Source organism: Dasypus novemcinctus, unplaced genomic scaffold (genome assembly GCF_030445035.2).
Source record: "Dasypus novemcinctus isolate mDasNov1 unplaced genomic scaffold, mDasNov1.1.hap2 scaffold_373, whole genome shotgun sequence".
Taxonomy (NCBI): domain Eukaryota; kingdom Metazoa; phylum Chordata; class Mammalia; order Cingulata; family Dasypodidae; genus Dasypus; species Dasypus novemcinctus.
Genome location: NW_026688337.1, coordinates 36,453 through 48,692, shown reverse-complemented (window position 1 = coordinate 48,692; position 12,240 = coordinate 36,453). Strand labels below are relative to the sequence as shown.

Here is a 12,240-nt window from a genome sequence, read left to right as displayed (position 1 = left end):
TACTGTCTTCCACATCACTAATTCTCTGGTCTGTCTCTTCTAGTCTGCTGATATTTGCTGCAAGTGTATTTTTGATTTCTTGAACTGTGGTGTTCATTCCCATCATATCTGTTATGTTTTTGCGTATGTCTGCAATTTCCCCTCCAAGTGATGTCTTCATGTTGTTAACCTCTTTCATTACTTCGTCAAATTTGTCGGTGATAAATGTTCTGAGATCTTTCATTGCTTGTGCCAAGTTTTGCTCCCCTTCATGATTATTGGTTTGTTGATTGGATTCAGGCATATTTTCCTGATTACTGGTTTGGTTTGTAGATTTTTGTTGCTTTCTGGTCATCTCTTTATCTTGACGGATTTAATCAGTTCCTTAGCTTCTTTGTCTGCTCTTGGAGGTTAATTAGCTGTTATTTTTGCATAGGTGTTATATCTTCTCTTTGTCACTTTTTTCTTCTTGTTCTAGTTTCTTGTTGTTGGTTAAGTTCACGCAAAGGCAAGTTCACTCAGCGACCATCTTGCCTCCCCCTCTCTGTTTATTTTTTTCTGTAGTATGTTTAGAAGTCAGGTAGTGTTATTCCCCAAGTTTCATTTTTCTTTTCGAATATGTCTTTGGCTATTCGAGGCCTATTTCCTTTCCAAATAAATAGTTTTTCTAGTTCATTAAAGAATGCTGTGTTCATTTTTATTGGAATTGCATTCAATCTGTAGATCAGTTTTGGTAAGATAGACATCTTAATAATGCTTAGTCTTCCTATTCACTGCATAACAACCTCTTTCATCATTGTGGCACATTCATTGCATTTGATGAATACATTTTGGAGCACTGCTACACTGATGGATTATAGTTTACATTGCAGTTTACACTCTCCCTGAGTACATTCAGTGGGTTATAGCAGATGTCCTGCATCTGTCCCTGCAATATCATTTAGGACAATTCAAAGTCCTGAAAATGTCCCCACATCACACCTCTTCTTTCTTCTCCTTGTCTTCAGAAATGCCCATGGCCACTGTCTCCACTTCAATGATACCATTTCTTCCATTGCTGGAGTCACAATTGTTCTATAGTCGAATACCGATAAGTCCACTCTAATAAATATTTTATTCCTCAATCCTGTGGACCCTGGATGGTGATGTATGCTCCACCTTTATATCGAGATGTGGCTTAAATACCACATGGCTGATGGATGCAATTTTCCTGTTTGCAGTTGTGGACACTCTTGGTTCCCTGGTGTGGTGGTTGACCATCTTCACCTCCCTGTTAGCTGACCTGGGTAAGATAGTTTTTTAAAATCCCTAATTATAGTTCGACTGTTATGTTTGGACTTGGTCCTTCCATCTCATTTAGTATTTCTATTTACCATACTTTCCTCTTGGGTTTGATTACCCTGTCCAGACTTTGGCTAGATTGGTTTCGTTATATTTGCACATCTTGTTCCTTCGAGTGGTTTAGAAGTGTTAAATCCTGTTGCTGTTCAGTGTCTACTAACCTTACCCCTTTTTATTTCCATCACTGTCCACACAGCCTGAAGGGGAAAGCCAAGGTCTCTGAACATGGGCAGATGCTACTCCATGTGATTCCACCTTCCACTGGCCACCTCACCCAACCTAAGCCCGTGAAGAATGAGGTGGGCTTTCCCCAGCTCTGTGCAGACAACTAGCACTGCCTGGTTCAAGGGCTAGTCCTGCTCACACAAAATAATAGAAGTTTCCAGATTCCTGTTTCTCCATCAGTTTGATCACATAAGTTAAATCTTTGAGGTTTTCCTCAAAATTTGTTTTCTGCTAAATGAATTCCAATCACGATTCTCCAATTGTGAAATAAATTTAGCAATTTTCTATTTTTTCTCTGATTTCAAAGATTTTGAGAGCATGAAATACTGACATAAAGTCCTCATGGACAAGGGTTTCAATCTCTTTCCTTTCCTCCTGGTCCGACTTCTTCCTATCTGCTCTTCTTTGTTGGAACTTTATCTAGGTCTCTGCCAGGATTACCAGGGCAGTGTGGGAAATGGGAGTCAGTCTGTTGCTTCTTCCCAGCAACAGACCAGCAGGACTTATCTGTGTGGTGAGGAGGATGAGTGGGAGAATCAGGAAGCAGCCTAACTCAATCCTAAATAGCACACAGAGGCACCAGTCAAAGGAGAATCAAGGTTATGAGAGTGGATTTAAGGCATCCCCTAAATCTGCAAGAGAAATTATTTTTAATTAATTTTTTATTTTTAAAGAAGCTTTAGATTACATAAATGTTACATTAAAAATATATAGTGCTCGCTTTGGCAGCACATATACTAAAACTGGAACAATACAGAGGAGATTAGCATGGTCCCTGCACAAGGATGACACAAAAATTTGTGAAGCGTTCCATATTTTTTAATGTGGAGAAAGTGGCCATGGCAGCTGCTGAGGGTAGGGAAAGGGAAGAAGAAATATAATGTGGAGGCATTTTCAGAACTTGGAGTTTTCCTGGGTGGTGCTGCACGGACAGTTGCTGGACATTGCATGTCCTGCCATGGCCCACTAGGTGGACTGGGTGAGAATGTAAGCTACAATGTAAACCGCTATCCATGTGGTACAGCACTGCTCCAAAATGTATTCACCAAATGCAATGAATGTGCCACGATGATTAAAGGTTGTTGATGTGGTAGTAGTGGGGTGAAGGGGGTGGGGGCTATATGGGGACCTCATAGTTTTTTTAATGTAACATTTAAAAAAAATTAAAAAATTAAAAATTAAATTAAAAAATATGTATATAAGGGACTCCCTTAAGAATACAATGGAAATAAAATATCAACCATCTGACAGTCTAGTAGAGTGGAAAGAATCTGACTGCAGATAAAAGCAATTAGGTGTTCTAGGCCCAATTGCCTGCTTCTGTGCTCTCTGCATGATTTGGTCAGCTACTTGGAAATAATCCAGGAGACATGTGTCTTAGGAACAATTAGGTGTTTACATTCTAACCCAAGTAGGCAAAGGTTTTGTCAAGTAGAGGAAGTGTTTTCTAAATGCTGAAGGCCACAAAAGATCTTTAAGCAGTTTAGGCTGGTGGGAGCAATGTATTCTGAGGGTGGGAGTTTAGGGTTACAAGGGAAACAAGACGACAGTAGATGAAGCTGTTCACAAAACAACGTGAGGTTTTGGTATCCCTGATTGTGTTCCTATGGAAATGTCGTGGCATGCCATGATTCCCTGGCAGCCCAAAGACAGCAAGGACCTGGGTGAGCTCCACGGAAATGGTGGCACCTGTTTTGAGCTTTACCTGCCCTATGACAAGAGAACAATCAGTCAAAATAAAATCTACTTGCCTACTCTTGACCTTCATTTTCATATCACATCATCAGTTGCTTAATAGCAAGAACATTTTAAAGAAACGTATATGCCTTGGATTGGTATACAGTTAGTCTGTCTGTTTAGAAACAGCATCAGGGCCAAGGAAAAGTTCCAACAGGAAGACAGGCTGGCATTAATCTTAACTAAGAGATGCTAACAAGTTTCTTAATTACAGTGAATGAGGGTTATCATTTGCAAACCACCTTTCCCCATCAGGAGAAGGTGTGAAGAGGTGGCAATCTTTATATTTCGCTTGTTTTTTCTTCCCAATTTAGGGGAAGGAGGGAGGGAAGCAATCATGATGTGATAAAATGCTAGAGAAAGGGAATGTCGGGCCATGAACAAAAACATATTAATCTCTAGGACTTCAGATTTCACCTAAGGAAACAAACATTTCCCTCTGTCAGGAAAGACCAGGGCTCCTGCACTTGCTGGAAAAGGGAGATAAGATTCAGCAGCTGAGCCAGGCTCTGTTGCACTTCAATGAGAAGGGTTTTTGTACAGTGAGATATCAGAGAAATATCACGGGGTTGGACGTTCGGCCCAGGGACCAAGGTGGAACTCAAACGTGAGTAAAATCCAAACTTTCCTCCCTCGGCTGTCTGTGCCTTGTGATCCTTGTGTTATAAAATGACCTATAAGCTCACTCTTTGCAGCCAGACTCTGATATCCTATGGGGTAAAGATAAAGATAAAGCCTGTAAGCAAACTTGAGAATCGAGTGCACATTTTCTCTGTTTCTCTGAAGGACAAGATTCAGTCACTGAGTGAGAATAACTTGCCTGAGTGATAGTTTCAGAAATTTACTGGGGAGCGTCATCACAGATTCTGAACAGAGCCTTGCTCAATGGTCAGAAAGGGAAACTCAGTTTTTGTGTGAGTGAGAGACTAAGAGAAACCACTGTGTGTTCAGTTTTGGCAAGGGAACCAAGCTGGAAATCAAACATATTTATGTTTCCAACTGTTTCTTACTGTTTCTATCCATTGGATTTGCTTTTTGTTCCTTCTTGTGTATCGTGGTGCAGGCCAGGGATGTAAAATATTCATTCCTAGGTTAGATATAGAGAAGGGAAAATTGTTCCCCAGGAGGCTAGCTGATGGCTTATTTTTCTGATTTCCAAATCAAAATAATTTATTTGGAGAAGGGATATTGTTGCCCCTCTCAGGGAAGGTTTTGTAGAGGAGGAAACTTAAGAAGAAGCACTATGGTTCACTTTTGGCCAAAGGACCAAATTGGAAATGAAATGTAAGTACATTTTTCCTCCATTATTTGTGAAGTTTTTGCAGTGTTGTAACATTTGTGTGAATTTGTGATATTTAGGCTAAATTAACCATTCCTAGTGACCCAAAAGTAAATGGCAGAAAATTGGCCAATTAGGTGAGCCAAGAAATTGTTGGATTTTTTCAAGGTGAATATGGTTTGTAGGGAGAATGAGAAAGAAAGAGCTGGAATTCCCTCCAAATTAGCCAATCTAGTCTGATTAGGTTCAAAAAGAGGAGGTTTTTGTTGAGGGAAAAGTGTGGGTCCTATCACTGTGGCTCACCTTCAGCCAGGGGACCAAGGTGGAGCTCAAACGTAAGTGCCCTTCTCTAACTGTTTTTCTTGTAGATTTGTGAAATTGGGGGCTTTTCATATTTGGGATATGGGTTGAGGTCAGTTCTAAGGAGAATGGGATTCTCCCTGAAAGCAGATGAGTAAGGGGCTGACAATCAGTTGATCTCAAGGAAGAACGTAGAGCCAGTCAGTTGTTGCAGCATTTAAATGGTCAGATTTTCTCCGTATCAGACAATCTAGTAAGAATGGCAACAGGAAGGTATTTTTGTTGAGGAGAAAGTAATTAAGCTAATACTGTGGATCACCTTTGGCCGAAGGAACCATCTGGAGATTAAACGTAAGTAATTTCTCTCTACTGCTTTCTGAAATGTATGTCTAATTGCCAGTATTGTCTAATTGAGGCTTAAGCATAAGTTTTGTGGTGATAATAATTGAGAGCATTTCAGATTTGTCATCAGTTTAAGAAAGTTAGACTCAGTTTCATATTTAGATTTGGAGACAAAAAAAATGGTGAAAATTGATCTAAATTAAATAACTCAGAAAAAAGTGTGTAGATTAATGAAGAACCCTTGGAATTATAAAGAACAAAAGTAATTTCATTTTCATTGGGTTTTGCCAAATATTTTATTGGTTTTTTGCTCATCATATATGATTAAGAAAAGGAGAGAAATGTATTTCTTAGTCTGTGTTCTCTCTTCTGCCTGAGAATTATTTTACAAGTAGAAAAATCAATAGTGTGAACTAAAAGCCAACAAAAAGCTAGAAAAGTATACCCAATTGTCAAGTAGAAGAGGTGGCTTAATGTCATTTTTTACAGTCTGAACTGTAACCTGTCAAAATCAGCTTAGAATGTTCATGTTCTTTTATAGGAAGAAGGCCTTTGAGACTAAACATGAAATGATCTTTTATGATAATGGTGGCAAGACTATTGTCCCCAAAATCCCAGTTTCAAAGAAATGTTTAAATGAAGGAAAGTAAAATTTATTGCATTTTTAATTGGCCAAGGACTTGTATAAAAGCACAAAACATTTTACTTAAAGAGTGGCCACATTTTTATACCACCAAGGATGCCGTGGCACAGCTAACGTGGGCCATAGACTTCTTGGCAGTATTTCTTCATGATTGAGTGACTTCCATGGCCATGCGCTCATGTGGCAGTGAGTGCCTGGCTGCTAAGGTCTGCAGCAACCCAGCACTGGTCCATTTAAATTTGCTGTGGCCTGATCTTCGTGACACACAGTGATACAAATTATGCTACGAATGAAATGCGGTGGACATAACCTAATGTGGGAAAAACAAGTAACATATCTATTTGTTAGAGATTTCAGATATAAAATTCACATTCATTTCTATTATTATATCCCCTTAATTAATTTTCACTAGGGGACTATAAAGAACTGAAAACGATTTTTTTCAGTGATATATAAATTATTTCAATACCTGTGATAAAATTTATTTAAATGGTAAAAGCATAATCCAAGAGATAAATGTATATAAGTCTTTCAGGGCAAACTTCACAGCAGCAAAAATCAAACTTAATGCCAGCAGGCTAACCTCTCAGGTCTTGATAAATTTTACTGACTTCACATCAAATATCATTTATGCATATTAACAGATAAATAGAAATAAGCTAAATTTGTGATGTTTTTAATTTTCAAAAATATAACTGATTTGGGTAGGAGTATGATATTTCAGTTGTACAAAATATCTAATTATTTATAAAAGTGATTAATAATTTTACATATATATTTTTTCAATACCTTAATTCTTTGATAGAAAAATTTTAATTTAGGTATTTTAATCCCATCGCCTCTAAAAGAGTTTATTAATTTGGCTTTCCTTAGCATCAGCTGATTTCAAAAGTGATGTTTAAGGGGGATTATTCTGGTCTAGACAAACTTGGCAGGGGGTATTTAGGGCCTTTAAAACTCTATTAAAAGCTAATAAGATTATTTGAAATAATGCCCAGATCTAATGGAGTAATTGTTCGATGTTTAAATGTGTAGGGAAACAAAGATGGGAATATCACAGAATGTTTTCCCTCTCCTTAATTTCTAGAGATCACATTATTTTTCCACCATGACTAATTTTATACAATTCTCTGGGAAAATTAGTCATGTAAGTTTAAAAGAGAAATTTAAAAAGTGCAGTGTCTTATGTTGAACTGCTTGGCTAGCTTTATAAAAACCATAAACTCATCTGCTGACTTCTCCTAGCAAAGGATTCTTGATTTGTTTTGTGACTTTAAACAAGAGAAAACTGAGTGGGGCTGTGGGGGACTTGCTGTCCCACTCGGGGCTGGAACACAAGGGGCATTTCCAGGGGCCACCTGGCAGCTGCTCAAGGTCAGGACTGAAGCCAGCCAGCTCCTCCTGGGCAGGTGGCCAGGGTCGCAGTGGACCCCAAATCTTCTCAGCACTTCTGGGCTGGCTGAACATCGCCCCACACAGCTAGAGACTCGGGCCAGGGCCCAGGACTCACCTAGAGCCTCTGGGGAGGGGAGAGTGGGTGGCAGGGCCCAGAAGGCAAAGGGGCCTCCCCATCCAGGGGCAGACATGGGCTTGGGACCCACTCTGCAGGGTGCATCCAGCCCTGCCACGGCGAGGGAAGCACGGGGGGCGGGGGCAGCTTTGAGCCTAGGGCAGCTCTGGAAGGGGGACGGGGCAGTGGGAGCCAGAGCCTTCCCCAGAGGCCGCTGCCTCATCTTCCTCCACGGGGACAGCCCACACCTGTCCTGGGTTCAGAACTATGGGGGTCACAAGAAGAGGTGTGGGTGTCTCTGCCGGTGGCACTGAGATCACTGCATGAGGCAGGGAGAGCAGGGGAAGGACAGAAGGTGAGGTCAGACCAGCGAGCCAGGAGACCTCAGGTGGTGTCAGAGTTAGAGCAGCGATGAGCCACCCGAACGCAAGGAAAGAGCCACAGGAGAAAGAGGTTGTTGATGGGGGAGCGGGGGGGGGGGGGGGGGGGGGTGTATGGGAACCTCTTATATTTTTTAATGTAACATTTTTGTGATCTCGATATCTTAAAAAAATACAGCCTCGTGGCTGCACTGACACGGAGTAGGCATGCTGCTGTGTGTCTGTCCCCACGCCCGCCTGACCACCCCTCTGTGCTTCCCTCCCCAGGGAGCGTGGCCAGCCCGTCCCTTCCTCTTCCCCCGTCCCCGGAGCAGCTCGCTTCTGGAACGGCCTCCGTCGTGTGCCTGTGAACGGCTACTGTCCCGGTAACGCCAAGGTCACCTGAAGGTGGACGGAGCCGAGTGGACCAAGGACGTCCAGAGCAGCGCCTGGAGCAGGACAGCGAGGACGGCACCTCCACCTCCACAGCGTCCTGACGCCGCCCGCGGCCCAGCACAGCGCCCACACCAAGGAGGACTGCAGGTCACCCCGAGGGCCTGCGCTCCCGCTGGTCAAGAGCTGCACCAGGAACCAGGCTGGAGCCTGCGAGGCCGCCTCGGCCAGGGCGCTGCCCTCTCCCCAGAGATGCCCGAGCCTCTCAGTCCTGCAGCCCCTCCCCAGCTCACCTTCCCCTGCCCCTTTAGGTTAAAGATCCTAATAATTGGGGGAAAGAAAAAAAAAGAATGAACTAATAAAGTAAATGAAAATGCTTTGCACCTGTGGTTTCTCTTTCCTGACTTAATGTGGTAATATGTTGTTTTTCAAATTGCCAATTTTTCCTTCTAGGGAACTAAATCATTAGTTGCCCCAAGGGCACCACCATTTACAGAAATCCATCCTCTACCCTGCCCTCTATAAGAGCCCACCTGTCTTCAGAGCCTGCTCCACCGCACAGGGCACGAGAGGCTGCCTTGCTTTCCCTTCTCAGCCAGCCCATGTGGTCTTTCCAGGGAGGACGTTCTGAAAGTCACACATGCTTGATCCTGTTAAACGTGTCCTGAGAACTTAACCCAAAGCAAGTTTTTAGAAGGAAACAGCGATAAGGAGAGTCATTTCCTGCAGTGTTATATTTAAACACACACACACACACACAAACCAGATACCACCTAAATGAGCAAGCAGTAAGAAAATGTTTAAGTCCATTAAGGTACTTCAAATTAATGGAGAGTATTAAGCCTTGGTTACATTTTTATTTTTATTTTTAAAGATTTATATATTTTTTTGTTTTTCTCCCCTTCCTCCCCACCCCAGTTGTCTGTTCTCTGTGTCCACCCGCTTCTTCTTCTTTGTCCGCTTCCGTTGTTGCCAGTGGCATGGGAATCTGTGTTGCTTTTTGTTGCGTCAGCTCTCCACGTGTGGGGCACCATTCCTGGGCACCCTCCTTCGCTTAAGTGTCCCTACCCACGGGGCGCACTCCCTGTGCGTGGGACACCCCCACGCGGGGGACACCCCAGCGCAGCAAGGAACTCCTTGGGCGCATCGGCACTGTGCGTGGGCCAGCTCCCCATGGGTCAAGGAGGTCCGGGGTTTGTACCTTGGACCTCCCATGTGGTAGATGGACACACTAACCACTGGGCCAAGTCTGCCATCTTGATTACATTTTTAAAGGCATATTGGGGCCCTTCTGTCTTCCAAGCACCCTAATGAGCACTTTAATGCTCACAACGCTGTGAGGTTAAAAATGAACATTAAACTATCAGGCACGTTCTATACAGTTCGGAGCTGGTCATTTCATAATCCAGCAGTTCCACTCCTAGAGGGAATCGTTCCACTCCTAGAGGGAATCATTCCACTCCTTATACCTGTCCACCAAAAATATATATATGCAATAGTGTTCAGAGCCAAAAACTGCAAATAACTGAAATGTCTACAACAGTGAAAAGGATAATTTCCTTGTGCTATACTTGCACATTGGAACACAGCTCAGTAAGGAGACTCAAGAAACCACAACTACACCCAACAATGTAGATGAATCTTATAAGCATGATGCTAAGCAGAAGAAACCAAATGCAAAAGGTACATTCTATATATATGTTTCTATCCATATGAAATTCAAAAGCAGAGGGAACTAAAATAAAGTTAGACATTGGGATGGGTGTCCTCTTGCATCAGGTGGGGTGGGGTGATGACTGGGAGGGCCAAGAAGAGGGTCTAGAGCTCTGCACTATTCTGCCCTCCGTTTGTGCAGTGCTGCTTTGTGAAAGCTGTATGATTACGACTTGTACAGTTTTCTGTATGTATATTATATTTCAAAATAAGTTCATCTAGAGGAATGCCTAAGACCCAGTTTACAGGTAAGAGAGACTGAGAAGAATAAGTAACATGTCGAGGCCGTACAGCTGGTAAACGGTGGGCAGGGATCACATCCCTCCTGCCTGAACCCGCCCTCTGAAGCCCCCACTGCTCTCCTTCCAGCGCTAACGGGGCTCTACAGACCACGTGGTCAGACGTGCTCCTTCCCCGCCTCCACCCCCTAGTGAGGAGCACCAGGTATGGAAACAGAAGGGCGCAGGCTTCAGCAGGGCACAAAGGACAGCGCTGAGAGCCCAGGTAAGAAATGTCATGTATTGGGGTGGGGTGGGGGAGCATGTGAAACCCACTTTGATTCTCCTCCCACTCCTGTGTGGGCACCGAGCCTTGCCCTCTCATTCTCCCACCCATCCAGCTAACACTCACTGAGTTTGCTCTCAGCAAACACTCTTAGGGAAGTACAGAGACACCTAAGGCAGCATCCCTTCCCTTGAACAACTGATAATCCAGTTTTTCTACTCTTTTTCCTTTCCCTCGTCCAACCTAGAGCAGTGGGTGGGAAAGCACGGTGGTGGGAAAGCTGGATATGGAGACCACTTGCTATCCTTCCTCTTAAGAGTATTCTCTATTATCACATTTTTTAAACTTAGAAGGTCTGAATAGAGTTCAGAAAGGCTAAATACCTTCCCTTCAAATTACATGAACTTACTCACACATCCCTGGGAGCCACATTCAACAATTAAGGGTTTCATTCTTTCTTTTTCACCCCACAGATATAAAACCACCTTTATTCAACCACTCCCACCCCACCCAAGGCTTAAGTCTCAGCTGGACACTCTACCCACCAGTGTTACTCCAAGAATCAGAAATTCCAATGACTTTTTGGGGAGGTAATTTTACCTCCCCCTCCCTGTTGTTTGCACTCATACTATCTGCTCCTCTTCTTTTCTTTTTAGGAGGCACTGGGAACTGAACCCGGGACCTCCCATGTAGGAGCGAGGTGCTTGATCCACCCCCGTTTGTTGCTTGTTATGTCTCCCACTGTGTTTCCTCATTGCATCATCTTATTGCATCAGCTTGCTGCTTCTTTAAGAGGTACCAGGACCAAATCTGGGGACTCCTATGTGATAGGCAGATGCCCAAATTCTTGAGACACATCGACTTCCTCATCACTGCACAGATTCCATGGAACAGCCTGATGGACACCAATGGCACAGGCTTTCAAGGATATTCCAGCTTTGGCATTATGGGAATTTTGCTGAATCAAACACCAGGGGAATGGTAGACTCCAAAGTGCCGAGAACCATGGTGGGAAGACATCACAGCCGAGATTTGGCTCCAACAGGAACCCTGCTGAGGCCCAACATGTTCAGCATCTGCTCCCTTACTGTTCTGGAGCTACAACTATTCCTCAACATTGATACTAAGCTGAGTGTCAGCAGGTTTGGCACAAGATGGGTGCTCAGCAGACATTCTCACCTGACTCTCCAATGCTCTTCCATTAAATTCAGCTCATACTGCCCTCACCCTCCCTAGTTCATTAGGCATTCAGCTCTTCAGTAAAAACTTAGCCTTTGTTTCTCTAATTGAACATCCCGTATACTCAGAGCCTCTGAAAATCTGAATCTTAAATTTTACTTTCTGTTAAACAAGCCAAACATGGCCAGGTGGCTGCAATATTAGACAGTGCAGACAAAACGCCGGGTACACGAGATTCAGGAGGGGGCAAGCAATTGTCTGAAATTTCTATTATCTTGCTCTGTAGACCGAGCAGAGCAAGGTCTCAAACCGTTTCAAAACTGTTCTTGCAAGCACTGTAGGAATGCACAGGGTTTCACTGCAGACCCAAGCACGCTGGAGGCTTGCAAGCCCCTCATTCTTCTGTAATTCTTCTATGAACCTGACGTCAGCTTCTCTTCAGAAAGCAACATTCTGAAACCAGAACCTCCAGAACCCAACAAGTAAAACCAGGTGTCATGGGATGAATTGTGTCTCCCGAAAGGATATACTGAAGGGTGAACCTTCCCATACTGTGAAGGTGGCCTTATTTAGAAATAGGGTCTTTGCTCATGCACTTAGTTCACGTAAGGTCATGCTGGACTGGGGTGGCCCTAACCCAGTGGCTGGTGTCCTAGTAAGGAGGGGGAGATTGGAAACCCCAGCTCAGGAAGGTCAGGGGAGGACTGCAGGGACACACCTGCAAGCCAGGGAACGC

At 43.5% G+C, this 12,240-nt stretch overlaps 2 non-coding genes across 2 annotated transcripts; one reads left to right on the top strand and one right to left on the bottom strand.

Annotated features, from left to right (window-relative positions):
• The first annotated feature begins 2,258 nt into the window (after window positions 1–2,258).
• Window positions 2,259–2,365, top strand: LOC111759376 (U6 spliceosomal RNA). Its single transcript, XR_009184867.1, has one exon. It is a non-coding gene; the product is annotated as a U6 spliceosomal RNA (small nuclear RNA).
• A 9,391-nt stretch (window positions 2,366–11,756) lies between these two features.
• On the bottom strand, window positions 11,757–11,893 carry LOC131277754 (small nucleolar RNA SNORA9). The gene has a single exon (XR_009184868.1). It is a non-coding gene; the product is annotated as a small nucleolar RNA SNORA9 (small nucleolar RNA).
• Window positions 11,894–12,240: the final 347 nt, after the last annotated feature.